This window comes from Lepisma saccharinum, chromosome 30 (genome assembly GCF_977018435.1).
Source record: "Lepisma saccharinum chromosome 30, izLepSacc3.1, whole genome shotgun sequence".
NCBI classification, from domain to species: domain Eukaryota; kingdom Metazoa; phylum Arthropoda; class Insecta; order Zygentoma; family Lepismatidae; genus Lepisma; species Lepisma saccharinum.
The window spans coordinates 4,629,069-4,639,836 of record NC_139258.1 but is presented as its reverse complement, the minus strand read 5'-3'; the positions used below and the strand labels follow the sequence as shown (position 1 = coordinate 4,639,836).

The following is a 10,768-nucleotide window of genomic DNA, read 5'->3' as shown; positions in this document are numbered from 1 at the left end:
CCCCTATACGTCTTCATGGCGTGGTAAAAGCACAGGGGAGCACTTTACCTTTTTTTACCATTTTTCTTTGTTTTACTATTTTGAGACACTTGGTTCGTCCGAAACAGTGGCGTACGCGAGGGGGGGTTATGGGGTTTAACCCCCCCCCTTGAGCTTGTGAAATGTTATGAAAAATGCTGTGGAAAGAAATTAAATGGCCAATTTACCACAGTCAAAGATCTGGGACAATACTATTACTATTACTACTACTACTACTACTACTAATAATAATAATATGTATTATTATTTCCATGCAGCACGGAGAAAAGCACAGCATTCCAAACACACACGTCTTTCAGAGTTAATGCCTTGAAAATTAACACGAATCCTTGCGAAAATAAAATATGAGGGCAACTATGATTTAAAAGAGAGAAAAGTTGTTTTGTATCTCAGTTGCAACAATGTTCAATACACTGGCGTACGCAGGATTTCTTTTTTTCGGGATGGGCTGGAATAGTAAATATGGAAAGCACATGGCTTCGTTTTGGAGGGCAGGATGCATAATAAAATATTTCGTATTTTTTGGAGCTTTTCAGTCTATTAAAATTATATTCAAAGACAAAAATGGTAATCGGGACTCGCTTTAAAAGAGATTTCGCATTTACACATTTTGATTTTTTAAAGTTCTTGACGGATTTTTATTTAAAAATTCTGATTTTCTCAAAATTTCGGTAGGGGCTGCAACCCCATCAGTCACCCCTCTACGTACGCCAGTGTTTAATGAACATGTATTTTTTGTGTGAAGAATTAGAATTAACTAAAGAAAGTTCTTGGTTCGTTGTAAGCGGCTAATGTATAGACAAAGGCTAGGCGGACAAGAACAGTCACCAGTCCACCTTCCCATTGTTTACCGCAGCATGTTTGAATGTCTCGCTTTTAAAATGTCTCACCTTGTTGACTAGACAATTATTCAAACGACAATAAGCTTAACTATTGTAAGATGTCTTGTTGGTAAGAACAGGGAGACAATCCAGATGTGAATTATCGGGGACATTTATGCCTGAAAAATTCCAACCAATTCCGGGAATCGAACCCGGATCTTCCGCGTGATTGTCAGAAGCTCTACCGACCAGACCACCGCAGCTCCTTGGATGAGTTCCATACTTTGATTATTTTAATTTATTTTAATATATTTTCTTGTTTTTATGGATTTTCTTCACACTTAAAATGTCTCATCTCGTTGACCAGACAATTACTTCGTAACAAAGAAACAAAAAATGCTCCCAGAATTTGATAAATATCGAATGACTAGAAAGTGATATTGTTCTATTGCTTCCGAAAATACTATATTTATGTAGATCTCTAGTACATAATAGTAGTAGTGGTATTTGTAGTATTATTAGTAGTAATTCAGTATTTTTAATTAATTGTGATTATTATTATTTAATTAGAGTGTAATAAAGCAATGGTAATGTGAATTTGGAGAAAGTTTTAGAAATAACCCCCCCCCTGATAAGATCCTGCGTACGCTACTGGTCCGAAATATATTTCTTGATACGTGCCTGTTGTCAGGCGTTTTTGGAAGTATAGTCAGAGATGTATGGTAACAGAACCAAATCTGATCTTCCTAATCTATCCACTTAGGCATATAAAAGCAGAAATAACCATGTAAATAGGTTAGGTAGTTTTGTTTATTTAAGCTATTATATGCATACGTGGATAGGTTAGGCACTTGGTGCTGTTAGCATGTATTTCCAAGTTGCTAAAGCTGTCCCTATAGACGCTTTCGTTACTTGTGACGAAGTTACAAGTCATTACTTTTGGAGAAATTCTCACTGTAACTAAGTAGCTACTTCTAAAAATAAGTAGCTGTAAGTGTTACTGAGAATTCACACGAAGCGACACGCGACACATGTCGCTTGGGAACTAGTCAATCAAGAACAACGCTTCGCATCGTATTGACATGACATGCCGCGCAAGCCAGCGTTAGGAATTCACACCGAAGCGACAGGCGATACGTGTCGCTTGAGTATTTTGCCAATCGAACAGGCTTGTGCGGCCTGTTATGCATCTACGGTGTGAAACGTTGCTGTTGATTAGCTCGTTTCCAAGCGACACGTGCCACCTGTCGTTTTCTTGGTTCTCCCTTAGATTGGTGAAATCTTCAAGCGAGACGTGTCGCTTCGATGTGAAATATCCCCAAAGAAGATTTCAGACCGAAGCAACAGGCATCAAGCTACACGTGTCTCTCGGAAGCGAATCATCAGAATCAATGCACGACAAGCTGCATGCGTCGCTTCACGCTACGTGTCGCTCGGACTGGGCCGTTTTCGCAATACCGTGCATCGTGTCCTCTTGGTCTGTTGTCATACTCGGCGGATAATTTGCTTTAGACTAAATGGGCTCGTGTTGCTTTGGCGTGAATTCTCCGTGTTGCGTGTGGCTTACAGCTTCGGTCTGAAATGCCCCTAACAGTTATTTGTTCAATATAAATAACGTTATCAACAGTTACTTTACGTGCAGGAAGGGCTAAATTTGGCAAACTCTGTTCCCAACCTGTGTCCTGTCTGGATGCTAAGGTGAAAGGATTTGGTGGAATCGTCTAAGGCAAGGAGGCGAGGTTTCGTTGCATTCTAAATTTAGAACATGCACGCTTTTGCAATTTGCCATTTTTAATTTCACGCGAAGATTTTAGTGTTTTGGGAGATTGTAAAATAATGTAAATGATCATTTAAGCAAAGCCGATTCTGTGCCATCGTTTGATTCTTGCAATAAAATAAATAAATAAAAATAAAACACATGTAAGTCTACACACGTGTAATTTATTACAGTTAATGATCATTGATGCTGTCTAATATGTTAGGAAGAAAATTCCTAGCACACAGTAACTGTGTTAAAAGTAATTTTACGAGCACTACTCATTAACAGGGCCAGGATATCGACCTAAATGCCTATTTAACTTCTGTAGTCAGTAGCTTGTGTTGTACGTTTCAAGGTAACACAATCATTAAGCGTAAATTATAGAGTATCTATAATTGTCTACTTTCGTTATTACCAAAGATTGCTTGCAGTGAAATGAAAAATATTTGTATCATAAACAATCACAACATTAAATAAACTTGAGATAGGGGAAGAAAAAGTTACACAGGGCTCGTCCGGGATTTGAACCCGGGACCTCTCGCACCCTAAGCGAGAATCATACCCCTAGACCAACGAGCCACGAAGGAAGTTACTCACAAATTACCAATATCATCAGTGTCCTATTCATTTCTGATTTTCATAAATTATAAACATGAGATTATATCTCCCAATGTTGCTTCTATTATAAATAATAGTATTACTATCGACGTTAAAGAATATTCGCAAATATCAACTTCAATAGTGTGAATATACTCGTCTCTATTTCCTGATTTATTGATTGATTTGCTACTGCTTACTACAGAAAAGAATGTATTGGTACGATATTTTTATATATGTAAACATTACATATATTTTACATAAAGCCAGATGTTAATTAAAACGAAACAAGTTGATATTGGGAAAACCCTACCATGAAATTCCTTACCACGAAGAGTGGTCTACTGCGTACGCTTCTGCCATCTAGTAACGAAAATCTCTAACAGCGCACGTTCCTGCCCTCTGTTGTTGCATTGGTAAACTATCTGCAACAGTACAGCATTGCTTCCGCCATGGTATAATTTTATTTACTGCCAGTTTTTTAATTATATTTATACATATTTTTTATTTATGACAATTGGCATGCCAAAGGGGGTACTGGTGGGGTCATAACCTTCCCTTGGGCCTGCAATGCTAAAAAAAAATGTCAGATGCTGAAAAAGGCTGACCACTAAAGAAATAACACATATTTTGAACTGGAGTTCAGTGCAAAAAAAATATTTTCTTTGAATAAAGTGATTACTGTAAACATTAGACAAGCCATAGATTTTATAGCAGCAAAATGTAATTTTCATATGTTCTTCACTTACTTCTTTTCACTTTTACAAACAACTTGTTTTTAAATTTATTCACTTTTCAGTTCTGAGGTGATAAGGCTGATTTTTTTTGATTTTTTTATTTTATTATTAATGATCCAGTGGCGTGCCCAGGATTTTTGAAGAGGAGAGGGTTGCCTACCTTTTTTTTTTTAGGAATACTGAACCAAAGAGAGGCTGCGATATCCACCGAGCCCCCCCTTTGGCATGCCAGTACATTGATCTGAGATAATAATGATAATAATAATAATAAATTCTTTATTTCCGTAGACCCATATCCATGGGTGTGAAAAACGTCATACAATACTAAATATTACAAATGGAGTAAGATTACAATAAAAAGAACAAAATGCAAACACAAAAATACACATAAATCATATGGGTTAAACATAAACAGTTATAAGTGTTACATACTAAACTTGTAAAACAGATAATCCAAATATAGGAGACATACAATATCAAAAGAATTTAAATGCTTCAATTTACTAATCCAGTTTAACTATTTAAATTCATTGAGATTATAAAGAGGTATATCTGTTAAATACTGTTTGATTTCAGTTTCTTGTGAGTTTCTGTAATTTCTTTGATGTATGTGGGAAGTTTGTTATGGTATTTTATTCCTGCAACATGAGGTGATTTGTCTGAGAGAACAAGTCTGTGTGCTTGCATGTGGAAGTTCTCTTTTTGACGTGTGTTGTGCTGATGGACGGTCAAATTCTTATCTAATTTACGGTGTTTTAGTACATATTCAATTACTTTGTAAATATATAAGGAATATATGGTCATAAATTTATTTTCTCTAAATAATTCTCTACATGAGTTTCTAATTGGTATTTTGAACATATACCTTATTGCTCTTTTCTGTAGAGTAAGCAATCTTTGAGTGTATTCCTGAGCAGCTCCTCCCCATGCTATTATGCAATATTCTAGGTATGGATATACAAGTCCATAGTATAGATTTGTGTTTATTTCAGACACATTATATTGTGTTAGGAGTTTTAGGAGATATACGTTTTTCCCTACTTTTTTGCATACATGGTCAATATGATATGTCCATCTTAATTTGTCATCAATAACTAAACCTAAAAATGTAACTGGATTTTCATAATTGATTTGATTACAATCTATTTGTAAGTTTATATTATCAAAATTGGGTTTATTTCCAGGATTGAAAGCCATATACATTGTTTTTTGATAGTTTACATTCAAGTTATATGAATTTAAGTGCTGAGTTATTATAATTACTGATATGTAGGTTTGTGTTTCTAATTGTTCTTGTGTATTTGCACTGCATGTTATGGTTGTGTCATCTGCGTGTTAAAATATTTGTATTGTCTGGAGCGGGTAAGTCGTTGGTATATAGTATGAACAGTAGCGGGCCTAGAGTGCGCGTCAAATCTCCTGCATATGGCCTTGAACGACTGAACAGCACCAGCGAATCACGGACGTGCGGTGTTGCCTAGTTCAGAAGCTGTTTCACCTCGCTACTAAATCGTGTACCTGGCGCTCGGATATAAATAGATTATTTCAAGTGTCAGTAGTTCAACAGATGGAAAGATAATGAATTTGCGAGTATGTACGAAAAACAAGCGTGATTGTAGCTTATACCGTTCCCTCTGTAGAAGCAATGTTATTATAAACGTATTTGCATTGTATCCTTTTTGCTCTCCCTTCGTTCCTGTTGCATTCTGAAACTTTCCGATTAGCTAAGGGAACAGGGCACGTTCGTTCCCAGTGATGGCAGAAGAAGTTGACGAAGAGGATACCGTCATTGTTAGTTTTTTTTTTCATGTGTTTAGTGGGTGTGTGCAGCATGTCATTGAGTAAACCAAGTGGTAGTGATGGCGAGAGAAAAATACAGTGTCGTACGAAGCCAGGCACGACAGGTGATTTTTCAGGTGTAGAATTTTTTTTAAAAAAAGTGTTCGAGTGACGAACAAAGAAGTAAAATTGACTTTAAGAAGTGCCAGGATCTAACAGCTCAAGCGTGTGGTGTGAATCAAGCTACCGTTTCTCGGATATGTTCGGGGCAAAACAATGTGGATCGGGGCCTGCTCCAATGTTTCAATAACCTAGACTAGAAAGCACATTAACATACCGAAAAGATCAACAAATTTAGATGACTTTGAAAAAAGACGTAGTTCGTAGAACAGTCTTTGAAATTTACGATCGTGGCGAATTTTCTACTACCAAAAAGATAACTTACTCTTTACGGGATAAAATATCTTACAAAGGCTCTACAACTTCCACCTTGAGAATATTGAAAGAATTATGCAGTCCCTAATCAGGTATGTTCTTTTCTCCCATTAAGTTTATAATATGTTATATTATCTAATGTTGCGTGCTCTCCGTGACAAGGCGTTTCGCTCGACCACTCTGTCTCTTTCCGTGTGAGATTTCGACATGGCACCGCTGCAGTGCGCTGCTATTGGCTATCGCCATATGCAGGAGATTTGACGCGCACTATAGTATAGAGCCTTGAGGGACTCCTGTTTTTGCATATTCAGTGTCAGATATAATTTTGTGAACCACGGAGTTTTCAGTATGTAGTATCTGGGTGTACTGTGGTCTATCCGTGAGAAAAGATTTTATCAGTTTGTATGTATTTCCTCTAATGCCAAGATTGTATATTTTTTGCATGAGCATAGAGTGGTCTAAGCAGTCAAAGGCTTTGGACAGATCCAGGAAAATAGCACAGGGTATCTCATTATCTTCTAATGCATCTATAATTATCTCAATAAATTGAGAAGTAGCTGTACTTGTCGATTTACCCTTTTGGAAACCATGTTGTAGTGGACTAATTATGTTATATTTGGCACAGAATTCATATATTTTGTTACAAATGATTTTCTCTAACAGTTTTGAGAAAGATGATGTGATCGTTATTGGTCTAATTTTTTTATTTCTGTCTCCATTCCTTTTTTGAGTATTGGTTTAATTATACTTTTCTTCAGTACTTTTGGGAAAATTCCACTATTGATAGAGGCATTTATAGCATACTGTAGTGGTAATGTTATGTATTGAGAACATTTTTTAATTAGATGATTTGACCAACCATCTGGACCTGCTGATTTCTTATTATTTAAATTTTTTATCGTAGTTTCTAGTTCATTTAAGGTTATTTCATCTAAATAAATGGAGTTCAGTACAGTATTTGATTCAATTTTAGTTGTTTGGGCACTTGTGGGGTCAATGGGACAGTTTACATAGGAGTTTGAGAAATACTTTTATTGAATGTATCCGCAATGTGTTTAGGGTTAGTTATTTCTACTTCATTTTCAAATAATGTGGTATTTTCATTACACTTATTGGTTTTTTTGCCTCTTCACTCATTTATGATATTCCAAATAGCCTTTGATGTATTACTATTATTTCTGATATTATCTTTGAGGTGTTTGGATTTTTCATATCTTATTAGTTTTTTATATTCATTTTTCTTTATTCTATATGACTCACAAAGTTTGTTTTCCTTAGTTATGCACATTTTGTCATAAATATCTTTGAGAACATTCTTTTTGTGTATTATTTCATTTGTGACCCAGGTGTTTGATATTTTGTTTGGTTGAACATGCTTTATTTTTAAGGGGCATGCAAGATTTATGAAGTAAGTTAGTATGGTCATGAACTTCTCCCATATGTTTTCGGTTTCACTTTCTTGAAATACTAGAGCCCAATTCTCTTTACCTAACAGGTGTAACAAATAGTTTACGTTGTCTTCCCCCATGTTTCGGCTTTCTATTTGTATAGGTTTTTTTGCGTTGTAATGTGGTTTGATTATACTAACTTCAACAAATTGTGCTGTGTGATCAGATATTAAGTTGTGTATCACTTCTGCTTGTATTGTGTCAGAGGGGAGATTGGTGATAACATGATCTATTAGACTTTCGGAGTTACATGTTATTCTAGTTGGATCTGTGATTATCTGCGAGAGTCCATAGGACCTAAGGAGATCAATGTATTCTGTGTTTTTATTATTGCTCTTGAGGAGGTCAATGTTAATATCTCCCAGGATAATGATTTTGCAATTTGATCTTGTTATTTTTGTTAACATGAATTCTAGCTTTTGATAAAAGTCTCTTAAGTCACTATTTGGAGAACGGTATAGGGTTATTATCTTCACAGATAAATTTCCCATATCAATTTCCATATCTGCTACTTCAAAGCCCTTTTCGATGCATAGTGATTCTAACCAGTGTATTTGTTTCCATCCAATTAGTTTTTCTTTAATGAATATGCCTATACCACCACTTTTGAACTCTTTTCTTGTAAAGAATGAGATTAATTTGTACCCTTTTAGCCTACAGAATTCTGTTTGTTCTTCATTGAGTCCATATTCAGTTACAGTAAATACATCTGCTTGTAATTCTTCTAGAGATATGATTATCTGATCTAATTTGTTGGTAATGGATTGAACATTGTTATGCATAATTTTTAACGAAGTGTTATTTTTGCTCATTTTTTTACTCTCACTTACCATAAAAAAGAGTCCCTTAGTTTGATTGGTTTTTTTATATTCCTTTTCAAAGGCCTGTCCGTGACACTAATTTTTTCTTCACCTTTTACCGTATCATCATTTTTGTTTGGAGTTACGAGGTTAGTATCACACTGCACTTCACACACTTCACTTTCCGTTTTTTCCTTAAGAGGGTACACTGATTTCTGCGAGGGTGGTGTATTAGTAAATAGTGCATAGAGATTATCACACAGAAGTGTTTTCCCTTTTCCGTTCAGATGTTGGCCATGGTTTGTGTGGCCATCTCTTCCAATTTCACTAACGCTTAGCATTTTTGCTGTGGGAGAGGATTTACACACTTTGTAAATTTTAGAGTTCACACTGTTAATTTCTAAATTTACACAGGAAGTTGGTATTAGGTCGTATCTGTGTGGAATGGCAGTAATGACGACGTTGGTATGTTTTGTTGTTTCAAGGCAGTTTTTAAGTACTGAGATTACCAATTTTCCTTCATTTCTTGATATATCATTGGAACCACCCATTATGATCACATGTTGGCAGTATTCACAAATAACATTGTCATTTAACACAAAAATGACAGCTTTGTCCTCACCTCTTTTGTAATTATAAATTTTGACCTGCCCCATATCATATTCTGGCCACTACTCTAATATTGTTAGTGCCCACACATTTTCCTGAAATGATTTCATCTTTTATCTTTAAGTAGAAAACTTCGAAAACATTTTCAGCAGAAACCTACTATAACAGAGCAATATATTGTCTACCAGTCTATAGTCTCTCCAGTTTATATTATTCGCAGTTCACATGGTGTAGTGGCAACGTTGCCTCAAGAGATCCTAGATTTAATCTTTGGTGGAGGCTCATTGTACAGTGATTGAAATCTCACTTTAAACATAGTTTCAGACCTGATCAGACTATGTGATCTATAGCATAAAGTGGATTTAACACAAACTTACATTACATTTTTCATGTTAATGTGTAAAACCTGGTGTTATTCTAACAAAGTGACTAAATCTGTATTATTTATTTATTCAGAAGGCTGGGAAAACTGCTACCTTAATCTTCCAATACAGATTCATCCTGAAATGTTCTTTCTAACTTTAAGATCTGAAAATGATCCTAGGGTTTAACATGATGACAGTGAGGCAGCTGGGGAGATGCATAGAGAAACATTTGCTAGCTGGGGAGATACCACCCCCTCACTTCGATCACTGGTTCCAAGGTTGCAACAACATACATTCTTGTTGACATCAAACGTTTGGAGACTTTCCAGACGAACCTCGTATATTGCTTTCTTTACCTTAAGGGTACGACGAACAGTTTCCATGTCCAGCCAGATGCAAGGACCTGAAACTAATGTTCCCCCATGACAAGCTGGAGAAAGAGAGGTCTGTGCACTGGATGGTTGTAGCTGGAAATTTCTACTGTTTTCAGTAGACAGAATCTACTGTTATCAACTGTACTCTACTGTGTGTCTCGAAAATCTACTGAAACTCAATGGTTTCCTACTGTGCATGTACAGTAGAAGTAATACAAGTGAAATATTCTCATCAGTATTACATGTAATATTGTATACATACAGTGTATGTAAGTCAACATGTTGGCTGTAAATATAACTTTTCATTCCTCCCGATTTAAAATTTGTTTTTATATCTATTTGAAAATCTAAACACAATAGATTCAAAACACCTATAGATCTACTGAAAACAGTACAGTAGAGAAATTACAAGTGAAAATAACTTCTTCAGTATTATATTTAATATGTATGTAGTGTTTTTAACTTAAAATGGATAAGTATTACATTTCATTCATCTTTATTAACAATTTTTATTTATATCTGTTTGAAAATCTAAACACAGTAGATGTTTCAAAACACCTATAGATCTACTGAAAACAGTAGGCAAAATTTTCAGCAGGGGAGGGGGAGAAAACTTACCATTGCACTCATGAGAGTAGATGGTGTAGAAAAACACATGAATGGGAACAGGCCAGGTTGAAGATTTGTTTGTGTCTGGAAAAGTTGAAGTTGTTTGTCCATAAGGAATACATGGGAGTCCATAAATAATTATTCTTTTTTGTACATATTATATCTAGCTTATCTATTATCATATCTATTATTATTATTATTATTATTATTATAATCAACTTTAAAAACTGCTTCTACTTGCAACACACTCTCTTGTGCTGGTTTTTTTTCAGTAGTTTCCGACGATACTGAAATAAATGCATTCCTGGTGTGATACTGTCACTCTTGGCCTTAAGACAGAAAGTTTACATCCCTACCAATGCATGAAGAAAATCAGTCACAAAAATACAAATATGG

General features: G+C 35.4%; 1 non-coding gene across 1 annotated transcript; it reads right to left on the bottom strand.

The window, feature by feature from the left end:
- Positions 1–3,126: 3,126 nt before the first annotated feature.
- Positions 3,127–3,198, bottom strand: TRNAP-AGG (transfer RNA proline (anticodon AGG)). Its single transcript has one exon. It is a non-coding gene; the product is annotated as a tRNA-Pro (tRNA).
- Positions 3,199–10,768: the final 7,570 nt, after the last annotated feature.